Source organism: Diceros bicornis, chromosome 32 (assembly GCF_020826845.1).
Source record: "Diceros bicornis minor isolate mBicDic1 chromosome 32, mDicBic1.mat.cur, whole genome shotgun sequence".
Classification (NCBI taxonomy): domain Eukaryota; kingdom Metazoa; phylum Chordata; class Mammalia; order Perissodactyla; family Rhinocerotidae; genus Diceros; species Diceros bicornis.
Genome location: NC_080771.1, coordinates 6,395,330 through 6,417,950, shown reverse-complemented (window position 1 = coordinate 6,417,950; position 22,621 = coordinate 6,395,330). Strand labels below are relative to the sequence as shown.

General features: G+C 46.9%; 1 protein-coding gene across 2 annotated transcripts in view; it reads right to left on the bottom strand.

Moving 5' to 3' along the window:
• Positions 1-22,621, bottom strand: part of CHD9 (chromodomain helicase DNA binding protein 9) — a 226,208-nt gene that overhangs the window by 191,597 nt on the left and 11,990 nt on the right. The window contains exon 1 of one of the 2 annotated variants that reach the window (XM_058527807.1): positions 16,569-16,664. The exons of the other annotated variant lie outside the window; for it this stretch is intronic. The gene's annotated coding sequence lies outside the window, so the exon portion shown is untranslated. Of the gene's footprint in view, positions 1-16,568; positions 16,665-22,621 lie in introns of those variants that run through there. 2 annotated transcript variants of the gene reach the window in all.

Below are 22,621 nucleotides of genomic sequence, written 5' to 3'. Positions count from 1 at the left end.
ACGCCACCTCAGCATGGCCGGAGAAGCGGTGCGTCGGTGCGCGCCCGGGATCCGAACCCGGGCCGCCAGTAGCGGAGCGCGTGCACTTACCGCTAAGCCACGGGGCCAGCCACCGCTATTTGTATTGAATTAACTGGCCAACGTGCTGAGCAGAGGTGGGCACAGAAGAACAGTGAGAAACAGACCATTTCAGCACAAGAAAATAACCTCTTCAGAAAAGTTCTTATCACTGTCGTGACCAGAGACATCACTAGTGAAAATTCTAAGATCCAGATCATGTAAGATTAGCTTACCAACCCCCAGATCAAAGGCGTATAGACTAGAGACAAGGAATGACCTACCTTCTAAGTACCTAAATGTACGAAACTTCCCAGACATAATCTCATAGTAGAACCTCAATTCTGGTCTCTATTAAAAGTTGCAAACTATCCTACAGAATAACATACACACGAGGTTATTCATGGCAGTACCGTCAGTAATGGCAAAAGTTTGGAAACAACCCAAGGGACCATCTTGGGAGCGTGGTTAACCAAATTATGGAATACCCATACAACAGAATACAATAAAATCATTTTTAAAAAATGAGAACACTCTTTATGAACTAAATTAGAATGATTTCAAACGAGAAAACCAAGATGTGGAATAGCAGAGTATGCTATCATGGCGAAAAAAAGGCAAAACAAGAATACATACATAGACCTATATTTTCTTGTATACATATAAAATATCTCTGGAAGGGTACAAAAGAAACTTCTAGAAAAGGGCACTGGATAATGGACAAAGTTTGGGAAAGACTCCTCAACGTATATCCTTTTGAATTTTGAACCAAACAAATGTAATTCCTATTCAAAATAAAATTAATATTTTAAAGAGAAACAAAATTAAATGCGATTTTAAAAATTAAGGTTTTCTTAATTTAGGGGGTATAGACAAGAGAATTCATTGTGACATTCTTGCACTATTTCTGCAGTTTTCAGATTTTTTTCAAAATAAAAAGATCAATTAAAAATAGAACCTCGGCTCTGGGGTAATGAGTTGGGTGCCTCCAACTAGAGGCTGTCATGGAAGGAGAAGTGCCAAAGATAATTTGCTTGCTTCAGAGGTATACTTATATTGGCCTGAGAGCTAAGGGCAGAGTGGAAATCCCTTCTTTGCTGCCATCATGAAATGCGGTTCCAACCTTAGCAATGCACTTTCTGACTGTGCCATCAGAATCAGACACAACCTTCTCTAATGGAAAATGGCCAACTTCCTCTTGTGTTGGTTAAATACATGGGGAAAAAAAATGTCACAGTTAACCCTTTTCCTCTATGCTTTGGTGACAGAGCATGTAAGATGCCAAACATGTAGGAAAGGACTTAAATGCAGTCAAAGCTTAGATTTTGGAAAAATTCTCTTGGCCAACCCTTGGGAAGAAGGGCAGCCCCTTGGGGACTCATAGCAAACAAGGTATTTCCTCCGTGTGGGCTTAGCAGGAGTCGATGCAATGAGGTAGTTTATAATGGAGCGATGCTTTAGTGAGAAGGCAAGGAGGTGGAGTGAGAGTCAACATGTTTGTGTTTCAGTCCTGACTCTACGTCCACACTTATCACATGATCTTAATGTTTTAAGCCTGAGTAGCCTCCTCTATAAAATGGAATCATAATCGCTGCCTCACCTATCTTTCTGGGCTGTAGTAAGGACCAAAAGATAAAAATAGATACAAAGCATTTTTAAAACTATAAGGCACTAGAGACAGATGTGACGTTAACAAATACAAGACAAAATAGCTTTGGATGTAATTATGACATTTTCAGAGGGGCAAACGTGATCTTTAGGATCAGACATATCAGAACATTCTAGTCCTAACCCTTCATCTGCTGTGTGACCCGGGGCAAGTCCCCTAGCCTCTCTGAGGCTTAGCTTTCTCACTGCAAAATAGGATTACTGCTACCTACTTAACAAGGTGGCTGTGAGAATTAAGTGGAGTAACCTATATACAACGCTGGGCACACAGCTCATAAGTAGGAGTTCCCTTCCCATGTACCTTGGGTAATGAATCATGGTCTCAATCAACTTCATTTAGTGATTTGCTTCATTCATCAAACTCTGTACTGTCTGCTTAATTTTTCTGTAAATCTAAAACTGTTCTAAAAAATAAAGTCTATTAATTTAAAAAAATATTTATTGAAGGTGTCGAGTATAGTGATTGAGAAGGATTCTGGAGCCAGACTGCTTGGGTTTGAATCACAGCTCTGGCTCTTACTAGCTGGATGACCTGGGGAAATTTATGTAACAGCTCTGTACTTCAGTTTTCTCATCCATAAGGACTATGTACATTTTTGCTATTAATACAAAATGATGATAATTATTATTATTAGACATTGTACTCCTGGGAATACAGTGGTGGACAAGATAGTTTAAGCAAAGCACTCTGAAATCACCAACCATTATCTTAAATGTAGAGAAATTTTTTTTTTTTGTGAGGAAGATTGGCCCTGAGCTAACATCTGTTGCCAATCTTCTATTTTTTTATATGTGGATTGCTGCCACAGCATGGCTTGATGAGTGGTGTGTAGGTCCATGCCCGGCATCCGAATCTGCGAACCCCCGGCTGCTGAAGCGGAGCATGCTAACTTAAGCACTATGCCACCAGGCCAGCCCTGAATGTAGAGAAATTTAGGCCCACAGAGGTTAAGAAATTCCACCAAGGCTGCACAGCTAGTTAGGGAGAGAGGACTAGAAAAGACCAGCCAGGACTAGTGAGAGAATTCCAGATTGCCAGACACTGTTTCTCCACTGCCACCTGCTGTGCAACCAGATTCAAACCTGGGAACTGAAGAGCCCCGGAGGTACCAGAGCGGATTCTGGAAGGCATCTGGAATTGGCCCAATAATTCTGCACATTCCTAACCTCCACCCTCTTTTTACATCCCATTCCTTATGGTGTTGTTCTTGCCTGGCCTCCGTGTGGATCTCCCTGCAGATTTTAGATTAGGAGCTCATGGTGGAGACAACATGGAAATGCCACATCCTCCACCCCACTTGCATTTCTTTTGTGCTTATGAATCATAAACAAGAACAAGGGTTGGGTCTCTCAGAGACCAACTTTAAAGGGGCAGATCCAGGTTTGGTGGGGCCTGAGGAGTATCCAGTACTGGAGGCTGTCTTCAGGAAAGAAATACATGAATCAAAAATTAGGTACCAGGCCTTCGAAGGGACTCCTGCAAGTGAAGGGCCCTGAAGCTTAAGCATAATTAGCTTTCTGGTAAATCCAGCTCTGCTCCTCTGGGTACCTAACTTCCTTCCTCACTCCTCCCTTCCTTCTTCCCTTCTTTCCTTCTATGTGTCTCACGTGCACCTTTCCTGCCACCTAGCACCCACTGGGCACCAGGCATTAATTTCATAAGTTTACAATCTGATTAAAAAATTGGACTTTACTCCAATCTGCAGACTTTTATCCAAATTATGATAAATGCACAGCTTTTCTTGATATAAAAGAATAAAACGATGTACAACTAACCTGTGGGTGGTGTGTAAACATGCTACGTGGGGCTGCGTGCTAGACTTGGTAGACCATAATGTAGCCAGAGGCACAGTTTTTTATTGACATTTGTAAACACACCCAGAGGCAGGCTCTTCTATGTTTGGGATATTCAACAAATAAAATAATCCTCTCAGATGGGAGTGGGCATTGATTTAACAACTAGAAATAAGAATGTCATATCGTTATGCATAATTATATATAATTAACACAATATTTTTACACATATCGTCTGATCTAATGCTCGCACCATCTGATGCCGTGTGGTTTTACTAAAATCGCCATATGACAGATTGGAGACTGAGGCCTATAGCGACTTGCCGGGGTCACAGAGCTGCTAACTGGTAAAGCCAGGCTTTGAAGAATGACTCCAAGTTCAGTGGCCTTTCTAATTCAACAGGAACTGTGATCTTCGGTTAATATCGCTTTTTACAAGCTTGACGCCAAGGATGAGGCTTAAAGGTCGATTCCGAACACTTCCCTTTTAATTCCCTTTCCCACAGCACCCCCGTTAGCCTCACATCCAGGACACGCAGACAGCACAGGCAGCCACTGCACAAAGAACCCATAGACAGAATAAGTAGAGGCCATTTTGTGGATAACTTTGGGGCTGGAACTTGTTCCTTATAGGGGGAGGTTTTCTCGGCTGGGATTATCCAGATGAGTCATCTAGGTTTATCCCAGCATTTGCATAGTTTTCCCCTCTCCCCTTCCCGTGGGCAGCAATACCACCCAACCCCAGAGCTGGGATCCCATCTGTCCTTCACTGCTCGTCCCCAGAAGCCTGCTCGGTCGGTCGGGGCCTGGCATGGAGCCACTGAGCCCAGAGCGGGAGGGGAGGAAGCGTGTGTCTCCCAGTGGCTGTCAGCTTTCCAGCTGACTCCACTCACCATCCCCCCCTCCCTTGCCCGGTACACTCCAGCCTCCTAACTTTCCATTTTCAGGCCTGTTTGGCGGTGGTTCTCCGGTGGTTCCCGTTCTTGGAGGGGGAGCACTCCCTCCCACTGCCCGGGGCGCCTGTCTGCAGCCTGGGGCCGCCAGCAGTCACCCGGGCACCGCGCCTGCTGGCCTGGCGGGCCCTCTCTCAGGACAATTAGAATCGGCTGTAATGGAGAGTTCAGAATATGGGTCAAGGTGCTCTCAGAAGGGCCCAGGGGAGGATCACCTGACCAGGAGGTGGGTGACTCAGCGAGAAGGGAAGGGGTGGGAGCCGGAATCTCCTGGCCTGCAGGAGGAGGTCAAGTTGTCCCCGTCTGGCTGACTGTCAGGGGAGGAGGAAGAAGCCGCTGGAGACAGAAGGAAGGATAAAATGACCTCTGGTGACCTCTCTAAGGTGGAATCCAAATCCAGCTGTCACCCTCCTGCAGCTGAAGCCACGTCCAGGTCAAACTGCTTCTGTGTCTGTAAAGACCTAATTAGCAGCCTCCCCTGCCAGCGTGGGAAATCAGATGAACAGAGAACGCTCATCACTCCAGACTCCATCGACCCAGGCTCCCTAAAAGAAACCGATGCCGCTGGTATATCATACAAAGGCAGCCATCCCTCGTCGAGGCAATTCGGTTTTTCCCCCAATTAATTTTGAATACGAAAATTACTAACCCCTTTTATTTTACATCTCCACACGGCAGGCGCCTCCTTTCAAGGGTGCGGCAATGGCTGCGGTTGCTGGAACAGCAGCTGCTCTGTCTGAGCCTCACTTCCTCTGACTCCAGCTGCAGGTTCCTCCGGGCCAAGCAGGGAGTTTCCTCATTCTCGGGCTTTCGGCTTTGCTAGCCGGCCACCCTCACCTCCCACCCCCCAGCTGCTCACCACCCTCTGTGGGTAGCGCTGCTGGGACTCCCTGGTTCCGTGAGTCAGAGCCAGGCTGGAGACAGACAGCAGGCTTCCTTTATTAAATCAGCCTCCTGCCCTGCACACCACAGAGGGAAGCTATAATTACTCGTTTGGCTCGGCTCTGAGAACTGAGCCACAGCCGCTTGCCTAGAGGGGATGGCTCCCGACTCCTGCGTTTATCTCGTGCACCCCAGTTTGGAAATAAGAATAACAGCCAGGGGTTCGGGCCTGTTACATATATGTCAGATGTTTTGCATATGTAATAGAGTGCACTGGACCTGGACACCAAGGCAGATGGCTAAAAAAATTGCTATTATTAAAGCTGCCGGGAATTTTTTGTTTTGCTTTTTAATGCCTCCTGCCTCATTGCCAGTCTTATCTGAGGCAGGCTGCTCATTGTTGATGTTGTTGGTTTTTAAGAGATAAAGGAAAAGGCAACAAGACATTGTTTTGGATCTCCAGGACTGTTTTATCCTTTCGGCATATAGATACAAAACCTCAGGCCTCCCAGGCCTCCAGAAATGTTTGAAACCTGCAAAAAAATTTGGCTCCAAAATGAAAAACAAAACCACAGAATCAAAATAATACAATCTTCATTAACTGTTCAATTTAGTATTCACTGGTTTGTTCACTCATTCATTCATTCATTCCTGGAAGCATACATTTATTCCACTCATTCAGCAAATATATGTGGAGCTGCTTCTTTGTGCCAGGTACGATTTTAGGCACGAGGGATAGAGAAGCGCTAAACCAATTAAAGATACAGACGGAACTAAGCAGACAAATATTCCTGCCCTTGTGAGTCAACAACAGGCACAATAATAAGTACATTATGTGGTATGTTAGAGATAATAAGTATGATTGATAAGAGAAAAAAATAGAGCAGGGTTAGGAGAATTGTTGGTTAACGAAGAATTCGTAAACATCTTGTGACATTTGAGAACAATTTGTAGGTTAGATCTCTCTCCCAGTGAGAGTTCTCAAGTCTGCACGATTGCTGAGAAATTATAACCAATCATAAATGAAATGAGTTACATTTGACTAGAGCAAAATTATAAAAATCTTTAAGCTTTGTTTATAACCAGAATGTGGGTACATTTTAAATATATTTGATAAGAGATATAAACTAAAAGTGCCACGGGATCTGTCCCCGCCTCTGGTTATAGGTAGGTAAAGGCACTTCATTCAAGCATTTATTAGACATTTATAGTGGTTAATGGCTTGGGGGTCAGATGCCAGGGTTCAGATCTCAGCTCCATCACTTACTACTTGTATGATTCTGGGAAAGATACTTAATTTCAGTTCCCCATCTTTTATATGGGAGTAATAAAGAACCTACCTTATAGGGTTTCTGGTAAGCACTCAATAAATGTTGTCTGTTATTGTCATTGTGACGATGATGACAATGACTCAGGTACTGTGTTGGGTATTGGGCACCCAGAGTTGAACAAGACAAGACATGGTCCCAATGGAGAGGGGCTTTGCAAGCATGCTGAGCTTCCTCTTATCCTCGCAGCCCCCTTGCAGGGTGATCCCCACTACACCACTGACCACTGTAAACCATATTGGATAGCCAAGAAAAAGGAACAGCCCACAATGAGACACCATTTAATAACCTTTCAGTTGGAAGAAATTAAGAAGTCTGATAATGCCAAGTGTTGGCGAGGATGTGGATCAACAGGAGTTCATTGTTGGTGGGATTTTAAATTGGTGCCTTCACATTGTTTTCCAGGAGACATGTGCAAGAATGTTCAGCTCAGCACATTCAAAGTAGTGGAAAGCTGCTAACAACTCAAATGTTCATTGACAGGATAAATACATGTGGAACTTAACAGAAAGGACTATAATAGTGAAAACAAGTGGACCATAGCCCTATGCTGTAGGATGGATGAATTTTAGCAATATTATTATGAGAAAAAAGTATATTCCAGAAGGCTACACACAGGATATTCTCATAAGCAAAGTAAAAACAACAAAATCTAAACAATATGCCTTTTAGAAAAATATATTAAATAAAATTGTTTTTTTAGAAAAGCAAAGGAATGGTAAATTCAAGATTCAGCATGGAGTGAGGGAGGCAAAGTGATGGGAAGGGCAGGCCCACACGGGAAGAGCTGGGTGGTGGGTTCACAGGTGTTTACTATATTGTAAACAAGTATGTAAGTAAACATAGATAATAAGTAAGCAGACACATGTTGTGCAAGGTTGAACTGAAGATCAAAGAATGTCACGAATCAAAGATTATGAGGGGGCCGGCCCCGTGGCGTAGTGGTTAAGTGCGTGCACTCTGCTGCGGTGGCCTAGGGTTTGGATCCTGGGCGCGCACCAGTGCACCGCTCATCAAGCCATGCTGTGGCGGCATCCCATGTAAAGTGGAGGAAGATGGGCATGGATGTTAGCCCAGGGCCAGTCTTCCTCAGCAAAAAGAGGAGGATTGGCATGGATGTTAGCTCAGGGCTGACTGTCCTCACAAAAAAAAAAAAAAAAGAAACCGATTGTGAATAATCCTGTGTACTTGGATTCAATGAAAAAGAAACAAAACTCTACTCTTGGGACTGGTATGGAGGACATGTCGGAAGAGTGTGGGCGTGTCAAGAGCGAGGGTTGGGAAAGGACCCTGAAGAAGGGCAGGGATGTGTGTGTTTCCAGGAGGATCAGGCAGAGCTGACCCTGGAAGTGGAGACACCTTCATCAGGCACGTGCTACTGTGCAGGTTCAGAACTGTCACCTGCAGTCGTCAGAGGGTAGGGGTGAGTTGTCACTGTGATGGGACTGGAGAAATGCCCCTGGCAGAGTCTTGTGCAGGTCATGGGTCTCCCTGTGTGGTGGCTGGCCCTCAGTGCCCTCTCCCTGGGGTCTTTGCCAGGCCGGCCCCTGCCACTTCCTCCAGGACAGACTTCCAGTTCCTGTGTGTGGTGCTGTTAGACGGGACAGGCCCTGCCCCGCTCAGCCCTGATGGGGAGGGTGGGAGGCGGATGCGGGGTGTGTGCAGAGAACCCCGTTCCAGCAGGCGTTCCAGGCACCACCCCAAGAAGACACAGTTTGATCACTGAGCCCACAGTCCTAGCCATCCTGTCTCCTGCTCTCCGGGGAGCCCAGGGGAAGTGCTCTCAGACAGCTGAGCTGCCTGCTGTCATGGCCAGGCCCCACAGGGCCACAGGCTGGAGCAAGTATATTTTCATTGAAAAAGTCTCGAGGCCCCCAAGGCTGGCACCAGGCAGAGGAACACTTGGTTAGACCCAGGTGATTGACTGAATTCATGGACAGAACTGGGACTCTCCAAGGCACACAAAGGGTGGTCCTGCCTCTCTTTTGTGCTCCTGCTGGTGGGGTCAGGGCTTTCAGGGCTCTGGGAGCTGCTTACATGCCCTCCACACCCACGCCCCAGGACAACAACTGGTGCCTCCGGAAACCGGACTCAGAAAGACCCCAGATCAGGCTGTAGCTGGGCAGTTTCTAGCTATTGCAGTAGCTTAACTCTCTAAACCTCAGCTTTCTATCTATACAATGGGGACAATCACAGTGCCTCTGCCTGACTTAAGGGCACTGGTGATGACATAATTGGGAACGAAGTGCTTATCACACAGCAAGGTGCATACATTCGTGCTAAAATATAAGCCCACTGAGGGCAGGAACCATGTCTGACTCCTTTACCACTGTACTCCCAGGATCAAAGACAGAATCTGGCACATAGGAGGCGCTCAATAAAAATACTTCTTGAATGAATGAACTGGAATATTACAGACGAGAGTAAAAATGATGATGATGATAATCATTACTAACATTAATTGTATCTTGACTATGTGTCAGGCACAGAGCTAAAGGCTTTAATAGATAAGTCCATTTACACTTCACAAAAAACCGACAAAGGAGTACTAGTATTATTCCCATTCTGCAGGTGCGTTAATGTGATTCAGGGAAGTCAGTGATTTTCCCAAGGCCACACAGCTAGCAGAAGAGGTTGTGACCCAAGTGATGTGAATTAGTGGGTTCAGAGAGGCTCGCCACCCGAAAGTAGAGCAGAGGCTGAGAGCCACAGTGAGGGTCACTGGATTTTGACACCCTTTTCACTCTTCGTGACTCCAACATTAAAGTGCAGTTAACTCTGGAAGACAGTTAAACCTAAATTTCTAATCAGGGAACAATCTGATTTATCTGTTTGCTTCCTAAGTGTGAACAGTAGGGCTCTTTCGCAGGGATGGAATTCAGCGTGGGGGGATGCCTGGGTGAATGGGGGTTACACATGGCAGAAAAGGGGTGCTAGGAAGGGGGCTGAGAAAGCATCCAAGATGCATGTTGGCTGTTTTGTTGCGAAGCGGCCTAGACTTCAGGAGGGCAAACGGTGTTTGGACCCCCAAATTGCCTTTATGGGGCGGCTGTTACGGAGCAGCCGAAGGACTCTGGAAAGTAACAAGCTATCCAAGACGACAACAAGAAGGTTCTCTCAGAGAGGGGTAGCAGTATTGGGGAGTTATCCAAGGGGACTTTTATGTTTGAATTTTTTATAAGAATATATTCACATATTACTTGTGCAGTTAAAAACATATTTAAATAAATAAAAACCAAAGTGAGGCAGGGGTAGAGGAAGGTTGAGAAAAGGTCACCGGTTGAACTCGCCAAAGCAACACAGCTTCCAAGACTGCACAGCTTGCGCCAGGCTGCAGCTCTCCAGGGCTTGGCTGATTTACTGGAGATGAACGGCAGCCCCCAGCCTTCCCAGGGCACGACGGCCAATGAGCCTGATCCACAGCTGGGGGGGAAGTACTTGCCTTTGCAGTTGGCAGCATCGCCCTGCCTCTAAACCTTCCTCATGAGAGACTCATTATGCAGTTTGGTCACACGCCCTATGCATTTTAATGAATGAGTCAGGGGACAGACTCAATTTGAAAGAGGAATCACAGCTCTCAGGCTGGGTGAAGGGCTCTCAAGGGATGCTCTTGCAGCTTGGATATTACAAGAAAAGGAAAGAAGGAAGCTATTTCCATTTAGAAAAAGGAAAGGAAGGTCTGAAGAAGGAAGGTCAAGAGGAAGGAAGGAGGAAGGGAAGTAAGGAGGGAGAGAGAGAGGGAGGAGGGAAGGAGGGAAGGAAGAGGGGAAAGGAAAGGAGAGAAAGAGGCAGAAAGAACAGCTTAGAGTTCAGAAAACAGTCCTGGACTAGATACTGCCCTCCAGACCTCCCTTGCTCCCTTACCCTCCACTTATTCACTCACAACATTCGGTGCTTTTTAAGTGCCAGGCAGGCACCACACTAGACATGGGAGCTACAAAACAAATGAGACAGTCCTGGCCCAAAAGGAGTTTGCATAAAACCAGATCAGTTTGATCACACCAGAGTAACTATAATAGTGGTCTAATTTGGGAGGTGGGGTGGGCCAAAGAGGGTGGTGTTCACTCCCTCCCTGTGAGTGCACCCACAGGAAGGTGGGAGATCCCCCCTGCTGGTCAAGGCTACCATGGCTTAAGCATGTCCCACGTGCCAGACATGGGGTGAGTGTTTCACAGTTAGTATCTCATTGAATCCTGGCTATAATCCCATGAGGCCGATCTTGTTTCTGTCACATTTTTTACAGATGAGGAAACTGAAGCAGAGAGAGCAGCTTGCCCAAGGTCACCCAGGGATTTGAACTCAGGTCTGCCTGACTCCAGAGCTCTTGGCAGCTCGGTTCGGTGCTGTCAGCCAACTGCTGGATGGGGAATGCTGGGGAAGGCCTTTCCCTTCCCAGGCTTCCTTCCAAGAACACTCTGAACCCCCAGGAGGAAGAGGTTGGTGTGAATCCAGATGTAGTCAGCGCCAACCAGCCTGGGAGCGGATCTGAAACCTCACTGAGCAGGGCTGTGTGAGACCGAGAGCCCAAGGGCAGCGGGGAGAGGAAGGAAGCCCAGCCTCCCCGCGGTCAGTTGGGGCGGTGTGCCTGTTCCCAGCCTCCACACCACAAAACACAGGGCAGCAGATGCTTAGCAAATGGTTGTGTGTGGGAGTGAGACTTACCCTTAGATGGCTGTTGGGCAGGCAGTGTCACCAAATTACTCAACAAAGCCACCTCAGCTTTGAACTCTGAGCCAGGCTCTGCTGGAACAGGGCATGGGGGGCGGCACTCACTACCGTGAAGAGGATGTCTGCCATCCCCCTGCCCCCCAAGTGGGAGAACACAGCCTGGAAAGAAGCCAAGAACTGAAAAGCCACTGCACACCCACAGTCTCATGAATTTTTACAGCTGGAGAGAAAGAATGATACACAAACACAGCAGGACTCGGTGGCCCTGGGCTTCGTGCTGGAGAAAAAAGCAAAGCCACCTGCCATGAACCTGGACTGTACACAGACAGACACAGCCAGCTTTTACTGAGTGATTACTACATGCCAGGGCTGTCGCACACATCATCCCTTTCAATCCCCACTGCCTCCTTGGGAGGGAGGTACTGTTCATATGCCCATTTTACCCAAGAAGAGACTGATGCCCAGAGATTTATAACTTGCCAAGGGCACATGTTTTCCCTGCTTCTGGTTTCCATGAAGAGGGATTTTCCCCAAACACACTTTTTATCTTTACTCTCACTGCCCGTGGCAATGGAATAATTTATCTGATTAGAAAACTGGGGAAGGCTATTTGCAATGATCTGCCCTGCTCCATCCTCTTCCAGGCTCAGTGAGGAAGCCAATTTTGTTCTCACACTAAGCTACCTCCTCCACGCTAGCTTTAGGGATCATAAGGTGGCACTTTGGCTCTCTGCCACTCCTTTGTCTTTCTGTTCAATGTGTTCAGAACCTGGATGTGGAAGAGCGGTGCTGTTTTTCGGAAGGCTCTTTGCAGATCCCAACAATACTTAGGAGGATGCTGAGAGCTCTGGCCAAACCACCCCCATCTGACCAGAAGATTCTGCTCTCCCTCTACATCTCGGCAAAGGACATTCTTGGCTCCAGACCGATTTCCCTTGGGAGAAGTCAGCCCTGCAACTAGCACTGCCTCCTCTCCCGACCTCCCTTTTTTTTTTGGACCAGGATTTTTTTCTGGGACGAGGAAAACTAAGTCCTGTACCCAGCTTCTTGGTGTGAAGGGAATCATTCATAAGAGGGTGTTCCTGGGGTGGCAGTGTCTTGGTCTATGTACCAGCTCTTTCCTTGCCACCTGCCAGGGCACCCACAATGGGTACTTGACCCACCCAGACTGCTGCCAGTCTAGACTGCTTACTCCAGAACAAACCCAGGCTGCTGATCCAGACCCCATGTCAGGCCCTCACTAACCCATACACTGCATATGCCATTTCCAGTTCCAGTGGATCTGCCAGGGAATTCAGAGCCAGTTATGTCTCTGTGGGACTATAGGCCAAGTCCATACTACCTTGCTGTGTGACTGCAGGCAAAGTCTTTACCTGCTCTGTGCTTTGATTTCCTCATCTGTAAAATGGGAAGATAATCCCTATACTCCTGTCTGTCTCACAGGACTGCTATGAGATCAAATATGCAGAAAATATTTAAAAAGGAATAAAAAATGCTCCATAAGATAGAAGGGAATCACCACTTTATGAGCTTTGATAATGCACCCAAATACTTACCAAGCATTATAGTTAGCATCTTCAGTTTGTCACCAGTCCTGATCCACCTTCATTTTGGTAACCATGCCCAACCCGCTCTGCAATTTCCCTCTAAGGAACCAGCCCTTCCCCCACCCTCTCAGTCCATGTAGATCCAGTGACACTCCCTAAGCAAATAAGTGCATCTCATTCTCCTTGACCTCAGTGATTGCTTCAGGGATGGTCATGTGACCCAATCTGAGTCAATGAGACTTCTGCTAGGACTTTTAGAAAAGAGATTCTCTTTGGGGATTCTGAAAGGATACAGGGGCTAAAACTGATGCTGTCATTTTATTACCACATTAACCCAAAACTGAAGTTAAAACACAAAAGATGGGGCCAAGAAGTAGAGAGAAACCAAGTCCTGATTTTGACATTTGAACCCTGAACCCAGCCATGTCCACCTGTGAGACTGTGATTTATAATAAGAAATATATATATTTGGTCTTCATCCATGGTTCCTAAAACCCTTGGAATTTCCTAAGTGATGAGAGCAATAAAGGTGTCTTTTGTTATATTAATGAGGTGACTTTTGGAAAGCACTTAAGGATGACGGCACTTAAGGATGGCGGCTGGTTGCCAGAAGAACCAATCATGTGTTTGGAGGGTTGGAACTTTCAGTCCCAGGCCCCTGACCTCCAGGGACGGGAGAGGGGCTGGAGATTGAGTTCAATCCTTAATGGGCAATGATTTAATCAATCATGCCTATATTATGAATCCTCCATAAAAGCCCAAAAGGACTAGGTTTGGCGAGCTTCTGGGTGAGTGAACATGTGATTTGGGGAGAGTGGTGTGCTCAGAGAGAGCATGGAAGCTCTGTGCCCTTTCCCCAAACCTTGCCCCATGCATCTCTCCCATTTGGCTGTTCCTGAGTTATATCCTTTCATAATAAACTGGTAATGTGGTAACTTGAGTTTCTGTGAGCTGCTCTAGCAAATTAATCGAACTCAAGAAAGAGGTCAAAGGAACCTCTGATTTATAGCTGATTGGTCAGAAGTACAGGTGACAACTGGGATTTGCATTTGACATCTGAAGTGGGGGAGGGGGCAGTCTTGTAGGGCTGAGCCCTTAACCTGTGGGATCTGACGCTATCTTTAGGTAGATAGTGTCAGAATTGAGTTGAATTGTAGGACACTCAGCTGGTGTCTCAGAGAATTTCTTGGTGGTGTGGGGAACTCCCCTCCCACATGTTGGAAATTGGGTGCAGAACCCTCTTTCCACCCCTGGACTTCTCAGCTTAAGGTGAGCCCCAAAATTCTTTTTCTTGGCCAAAGGTATCTTGGGTTGGATTTTCTGTCCCTTGTTACCAAGAGAATCCTAATGGATACAGAATTATCTCATTTAATCTTTTCAACAACTCTGAGTTAAGTATTATAACTACTGTAACCCCCCTTTGCAGAAGAGAAACTGAGGCACAGAGAAGCTATGAGATGTAAGGAGTGGAGGCAGGATTTGAGCCAGGTCTCCTGGTCTGTGCAGCCTGCATTCTACCCATTCCACAAGGACTTGAGCATAGACCTGAGTCTCATCCTCATAGCTCCATCACATATTCCAGCCAGTAGTGCATCTGCTCAGAGAGGAGAGCCCTGATTCTCCTGCAGCCAGTGGTTGATGGAGGACATTGTTCATTGCTGTTCTCTGTCCCATGTGCCCTCTTTCCGGAAGGAAAACACCAATAGGAGAAGGAGCTCTGTCAATTCCTGTAGGGCTTATGCTTGATGTCAAGGGCCTGGAGGGCTCGAAATGGCCCAATATCTTCTCCTCCTTCCAGGGGTTGATGCTTCAGTCCCCTTTAGAGCCCACTCTTTCCTCTGAAGATACTGGATGCAAACACCTCAGGCCTCCCAGGGCTTACAGCCTGAGCTGCTATCAGTCATGACGGTTTTGTAGGAATAATGGCTTTGAGAAGGATTTAGGGCACCAGGTGTATGGTGGAGATGGGAGGTATGGTACTCTGGAAGGGGAAAAGGGTACTACAGAAAGGGACATCCGAGGATTGGGTACATTTTGGTTGGTTGAGGGAGCAAGTCAGCCATAAGTTCGATAATGGGATAAAAGAATACAACATCTGGGATTTGCTTCAAAATAATATGGGGATGGGGAAAGTGGGTGGAGATATAGAGGAGATAAGATTGGCCACGAGTTGATCATTACTGAAGCTAAGTTATGGGTGCGTGAGGGTTTATTCTGTCTACATGAGCATATGTTTGAAATTTTCCATAGTAATTTTTTAAAGTATAATGAATGATTACAAAAACATGTTTTGTGCTTTATTCTTTGCAGAGCCCTTTACGCATATCTCATATGCACCTCACAAATGATTTTTTTCCCATTTTAAAGATGGTAAAACTGAAGCTCGGAAAGGCTAAGTCATATATGCAGGGTGGAACTGAGGGTTGAATCCAGGCCTTGCATCTCCTGCATTCCAAGGTTGGCCTGGAGCAGGGGGCCGCAGGGTGATAGCCCCTGCTTGACAGGAGCTCACAGGCAGGGACGGGTACCAGGTGAGCCAGTCCTGTCCACTTCTAAGTCTTGCCCGGAGGCAGCACAGCCTGTGTATAACTGAACCCTGGCAGGGCCTCAGGGAGTCACTGAGCACACAGTGGAAAGCTCCCGCCACTGATTTCACATGCTGCTCGGTAGTTAAGAAAACACTGAATCTAGCACAGCAGGCTCTGGACCTTTTCACGGGCATCCTGAGAACTGCTGCCTGAACATCTGGGTCTGATAAAGGGAGACCCACGTGGGCTTCCCTGCCCCCTTACCCATAACTATTTCCGCACGTACCCTTGAAGCTCTGTGTGTGTGGCTGGTTTTTTCTTTTCTTTCCTCCCAAACATATGGATTCTCAGCTCCTATTTCAAACTCAAATGCTCCTCTGCTATAAACTCCCCAAAGCTCTCAATTTCCTTTTTCCATTGCTCATTCTTTCCTAAAGTGCATGAAAAAGCCTCTCTTAGCTCTGTTCCAATTCCCTTGTTTATGAAAGAAGGGCAAGGAGAACAGTGATTTCAATGATCAAGGTTAGGCAAGACCTGATTCCTTCCTTAGAACACACCTCCATGACCTGAGAGATCAAAGCTTACCAGGTACAGGAACAAATCACAGGAAAGCCCTGACTCCCCCCAGACTCATCCTGCAGGAGGCCTGATACAATGCCATCTGCTCCCTTTATCTGGCTGAAACGTCCTCTTTGAAAGTCACTAATGGAATAGAAAAAAGAAAAGTCATGGGCATGATTCCCAGAAGGTTACCACTGAAGTGGGAGTGTGTTATCCGGGAAGGGAGGAACAGGTCCTTGCCTGCTCCTTAGCCTGCGGCCTTGTATTTCTTCACAATGGCAACTTACCCTTTAAAGGCAGAAAGAGCCCAGCCCTCAACACCGAAATACTGGACAAATCAGTATCAATGGGGGGCAGAGAGGAAAGGAGGTTTAATGCATCACCAACGGCCTAGGGGACAGAAGGTCCTCACCCAGGCAGAGACCCTTAGGTGCCTTCAGGGGCCCAGCAGGCAACATAAATGGCCTGGAGGATAAGACGATACAAGGTAGCTGACATGGCTTTCAGCTTGGAGGAGCAAGGGGTAGTAACTGTGGGGACGGAGAAAGCAAGACCTCTAGGAAAAGGGCAGCAGCTACTCACCTCTGGCTGGTTATTGTGGAAGAATGTGAGCCTGGTGTTGTCAGATCTTCCGTTTTTCCAAAGAAGTGGAGATCTGGATTTTACATGAAGTCTCTCAATTGGGGAACTGACTTAAATGAAAAATATTGCAAAGGCTGACATTATGAGCTAAATAAAATCTGTCCAGCAGTCCGAGTTCACCTGAGCACCCCTGATTTGCAACCCTGACCTAGGAAGTGGTTCCTCCACATCTGCAGTGCCGTCCACAGCGCACGGGGAAGAGACAGGAGGAGGTCAGACGAAGACACAGCACCAAAGGTCTTGCCCTGCACGCTAAGGAGGTAGGACTGTGCCCGGCTCATGAAACACTTTCAGGCTCTGTCATTTTATCACGCTGTATCTGCTGCCAGGTGGGTCCTTACCAAAAACTCTCCCACCCTCTTCAGAAATTCTCCTCCGCTCCAGGTCAGTTCACGTGGCCGGTTCAGAACTCTTTCTTTGGGTAAGGCAGGTCATCACTTCAGCCTCTGATCACATTCGAGTCATCCTTCAAAACAACTTAAAAATCCCCTGCCCACAGAAGAATCGAGTGACACCTTCCTTTCTCTCATCCTCGACAAAATCATGGCCAGTCACTCTGTGTACTTAAGGAACTCTTTTTTCCCCCAGAAAACATTCTGTGCTTCGAGGACAACTTCTGTTCCTCATGTCTATGACAGAGAAAAGAGGGAAACTGAGGCACAGAATTGGGAGCTATTTGGCAGGACTCCAAAGAGCTTGCAGAACCATGCACTAAGCTATTTTTAAAAGTTCAGGTGTCTTCCTGATTTGTACCTAATGAAGATAAGTAGAATTTCCCTACAGTGGGATGCTGCAATCATCTAGAGCACAGAGAGAGATGAGGAAAGATGTTAGGGAAAGGCGTGATCATCGAATCTCTTTCCCAGGCATTACCTTTACTCTGCCCTTTAGATTCTTTTATTCTTGCAATTGCCTATATACAGAGAATGAGAAAGATGAGTGGGAGGAGACGACAAGAGGAGACATTTCAGAGCAGGGGAAAGTGCGTTGCACAAGTGACCGCCTGCAGCAGGGTGTGTGCATGAGTCTCTGGGTGTGTATGTGTACGTATTTGCATGCTTAGTTTGTATGCAAGCCATTCTGGTAGAAGGAGAATTGTTGTTTCCATACTTCAGTAAATACAGCTCTCTCCTAAGAGAACCTTCGTGACTCTAGTCTCCCTTTCTCCCAACTCCCCAACACACTGCTATCCATTTAATCCATATAGATTTATTGAGCACCTTCTTGGTTTCTGGCACTGTGATATGCACTGAGATTACATCAATGGGCAAGGAAGACACAGTTCTAGTCCTCGGGGGCCCACAGTTTGGGAGGGAGGCAGACAAGAGCATGGGAAACTGTGGTTCAGTGGGTAAGCACTGGGGTAGGGGAAGTGAGCATGGAGAGGGCACGGGGCAGGAAGCTTGCCTGAAAGGCAGAGGGCAGGAGTTGGGGAATGCATTCTGGAAGAAGTGAGGTCTAAGCTGACATCTGAAGGATGAGTTGGAATTGGGCATGGAAAAGGGAAGGTGCGTGTATCAGGCAGAGGAAACAGCACGGGCAAAGATCTGGAGGCTGGACTCCCCCTAGCACTTGATGAAAGTCTGCTGTCTGAGCTAAGGCAAGTTCCATCCTGGGGAGGGTTTCAGGGGACTTCTGGAGCCAAGTATGGGACCAACATGGCAGTAGCCATAAGCCAAGGCTGAGAACCTTAAAAGGCATTGTTCTCAGATTTAAACTGCTCAGGTAAAAGCATTTAAAATGCTCTCTCATCCTTAGGGTACTCGGCATATAGGATGGAGAACAAAGCATTCAGGAGACACTCTGGAATACAGTCCCTCTTCCTGAAAAAGGACATAAACACTAAAGAGAAAGCATGGAACCTGAGACAAACTGACTTTTAAATCCCAATTTACAAAGGACAAAGAACGTTCATACTTTTGCCCTCTCTCTCTCTTAAACACACACGCGCACACACACACTTGTCTGGTGAGCTAGGCAGAGTAAGTGTCAGATTTTTTTTTTTTTTTTTTTGTGAGGAGATCAGCCCTGAGCTAACATCCGCCAATCCTCCTCTTTTTTTTTTTGCTGAGGAAGACAGCCCTGGGCTAACATCTGTGCCTATCTTCCTCCACTTTATATGGGACGCCACCACAGCATGGCTTACCAAGCAGTGCGTCGGTGCGCGCCCGGGATCCGAACCAGCGAACCCCGGGCCGCCGCAGCGGAGCGCGCGCACTTAACTGCTTGCGCCACCGGGCCGGCCCCAAGTGTCAGATTTTTTAACATTATTTTTTACAGAGGAGGAAACCGAGGCTCAAAGAGGAAAAGTATCCCAGGTTGCTGGCTCATTCATTCATTCACTGACTCAACAAACATTAATTGAGCACCTGCTGTTGGCAGGCTTGTGCTAGGCGCTGCGGGTATCGTGTGATAACTCACATACTCCCTATTCATAGGAGCCAGGGTTCAAACCCAGTGCTTCTGAGTCCCATCCCACTGCCCTTTCCAATACACTGAGCTGCAGGCTAGATATGCTGTCTCTAGGACAGTGCTCCAGTGGGTGGGTGTTTACTGCCCCTCAGTCTTGGTCAGCGCTACCACCCCCCAAAACATACCATCAAAGAAAAAACAGCACAGTTGCTATGCAAATATATCTTCAAGGCAAGGTGCAGACCCCGATTTTCCCTGTAAGTCCCTCCCATATAGAAACTGTACCCGCTACAGGTTGTCCCTGGTTGTCTTTGAATCACTGGGAAATTTCCTATTCCACCTCCGCCCCCTGTACTAGCCCAAAGCGAATGCTTTTAAACCCTCAACTTCTGCAAGTTTTCCCTCTAAACACCGTCTGATGGAAGCAGGGAAGGGATAAGTCTTCTTTCAAAGGAAAAGGGGGAAGACTGAGGGGGAGGAGAAAGCAGGGAGTAAGCAAAGGAAAAGGAGACAGCAGACCCACTTTGACTTCTGCACAATTCCACTGTGAGCTAAATCTGGCCAAGGTCGGAGATGACCGGCAAACCCTGACCAGACAGACAGCCCTCAAAGATGCTTGGGAGAGGCTGGTGTATCTCCCCAGAGCCTGGCAATGTTATTTCCCGGGGCAAAGCAAGTCACAGAGGATAAAAGCTGATGACTGAATGTCTGGGGCAGGGTGGGAGGCCTTGCCAGGAGGTGGAGTGGAGTGTTGGAAAGGGAGGAGGGGTGGAGACTTGGCTGGCTGTGCACAGACAAATCTCTTCATTTTTCCAGACTGGAAAAAGCTGTTTGGGCTGTGCACATTTGCAGAGAGTCACGGTATTTACTATGCTTCCTGGCTCCACAGATTTCTTTTTGTCGTTTAGTCAAACGCAGCTTGTATTTTTCATAGTCAGAGCTAAACAGACCGTGGGGGCTCTTCCCCACGTTGTGTTCAAAACCACACCATGAGTGACTCAAAGAGTCCAGCTCACATGGGCAGCAGGAGTGGGTGGGGTAGCATGTTGTAGAGATAAAGGCCTGTGTGTAGACAAACAGTGTCTTCCCCTTGGAAGTATTTAATGACTCTCCTTATTCTCCCAACATACAGTTTTTTTTTTTTGAGCAGCCATAAAAACAAACTGCTATCCTAGAAATTGATTCCTGCACCTTGCATGTGACTCTCAGTTATCCATGTTGATGGGGGTGTGGGGAGCCTACAGGGGAGTGGGATCATCAAAAAAAGTGGTTAGTGGGGGTGGGGGGAGGGCGAAAGCAGCAAAGGGGCACATACATATGGTGACAGATTAAAACCAGACTATTGGTGGTGAACACAATGCAGTCTATATAGAAGCTGAAATATAATAATGTACACCTGGAATTTAGACAATGTTATAAGCCAATAGGACCTCGATAAAATAATTAAAAAAAAAAAAGGTTAATAAAAGCCCCTTCTTGCCAAAATGTGCCATTTCTAATTCTGGCCAGATGTCAGATTAGAAAGTTATCTGCCGGGCCACTGTGTGCTAAGATGTTAATTCAGTCCAACAAACATTAACTGAGCACTTATATGCGCAAGGTACAGTGCTAGAAGTGGAAACGTCCAAGCTAACCACAACTTAACATGCACTTTACATTTTTAAGAGAAAACTGCGTGTGAGCCCGATGGCATGCACAGTCAATTGTTTTAGGTGGAGTTTTAGCAGCAGGGATGGGCTAGGTCGGTAAAGAAAGTCTTTTTGGGGGTGGGAGAGGGGAGAGCTTTCCCAGGTCCCTCCACATCACAATCCGAGGCTCCTGCATGCGTGATGCCAGCCAAACCACCACACTGGGAGTGCAGTCATCAAATCTTGCTCAAGCAACCTCAGAGCCACACTGCCCAAGAGTCGGAGTGTGGGAGCCTCATCTTCAGAGATGACATAATGGCATATTCAAGCAACCTCTGACCTCTCCAGCCAGGGGAGTAAATAAACAGACACCCCTTGGGACACAGGTTAGCATCACTTGATACAATAGAATAGGGCCTCTAACCTCCTCCTCTTCTTGGGTTGGCAAAGCACAAAGTCATCTTGCATTAATTTTAAGAGAGAAAAGACCCACACAGACTGCTCCTCAAACTTGCTTTTGAGCCAGGAGCCAAGGGGAGTTAGAAGGGGGGAGGCGGGCAGAGGGAAGTAGGGGAGGATCTTTAGGGGACCAGGGGAGTCGGGAGAGCTAACAATTCTGTACAGTCTGAGTTCACTATGCCAGATGTAGCTCAAGTTTTTTTTTCTTTTAAAAGACTATTATGGGTTTTATTTCCAAAGTGGAAATGCAGGGATGGAAAAACGAGTTTCAGTTGCTATGGAAATAGGAGTTGGCTGGGGCCTGCAGGAGCAGCAGCTGGAGAAGAACAAGTGGCCAGGAACCTGGCCCTGTGACAGAGGGAGCTTCCGGCTGGGGATAAGACAACAACAGGCTTCAGCAGGGAGCAGGAGGAGGAGGACAGACGAGAGGCAAGGAGACAGAGACTGCGTCTCCAGACACTGCAGCCTGTGAATTCTGCAGACATCTGCGGTGACACAGAAGAGGGGGGAGGTGTGTCTGTGTTGCATGTACAGCACCACAGACCAAAAAAATGAGAAGCAAAATAAATCCAACGCCTGAAAAAGAACAGAGTTTCGCCAGCGACCCTGAGGTCAAGAAAGCCCTAAGACAGTTGAATGACAGAAGAGGAGAGGCCTGCCATTTAGAAGCCTCACAAGGGGTTGGGGGAGATGCCTGGGCAGGGACCGGCCCTCACACTGTGCTCCTTCACCTTTTGTCCTCAGACAACTCCTCAAATTGAAACTGATGTGGGCCAGAAACACAGCCAACAAAATCCCCGCAGGGTTATTAGCAAGACTGTGGGGGTGGGCAAGCTGGCTGTTCTATTTCATCTGTACCTCTGGGTGACTGTTTCTGTTCCAGATAGAAAGTCTCCATGACCCTAGGGTCTGAGGTCTTCTAGCCTGAGGCTTCGAAGGGGTCTGAATGTTCTCAGAATCACATTCTGGGGAGATGCTTTGATTAGGCCTATGATGACCTCAGGCCTTCGGTGGATCCCTCAGCAGGGCCCACTTGAGGGAATATCATCCTATTCCCACTCTGACCCCTGTAAGGAGAACCACCCAGACCCCTCCCTCCCATCATAGTGAGGATGAGTGGACAGGGGGACCTCACATTCATGAAGGGACTCGATGTTAGGCTTTTGACACTATATAATTCTATCATTGTCTATATATGCCATCCCTGAGAAACACTGAGAGGATCACACAGTTTAAATTGACCACCATTCTGGCATCTTGTTTTGTATTTCTTCATTTTTTAATATATCAGGAGCCTCAAAAAGTGGAAGTGAGCATCAAAAAAAAAAAGAATAAAATACTTAGGAATAAATTTAACCAAGGAGGTGGAAGACTTGTACACTGAAAACTGCAAATCATTGCTGAAAGAAATTAAAGAAGATACAAATAAATAGAAAGACATCCCATGTTCATGGATTGGAAGACACTATTAAGATGTCAATACTACTCAAAGCA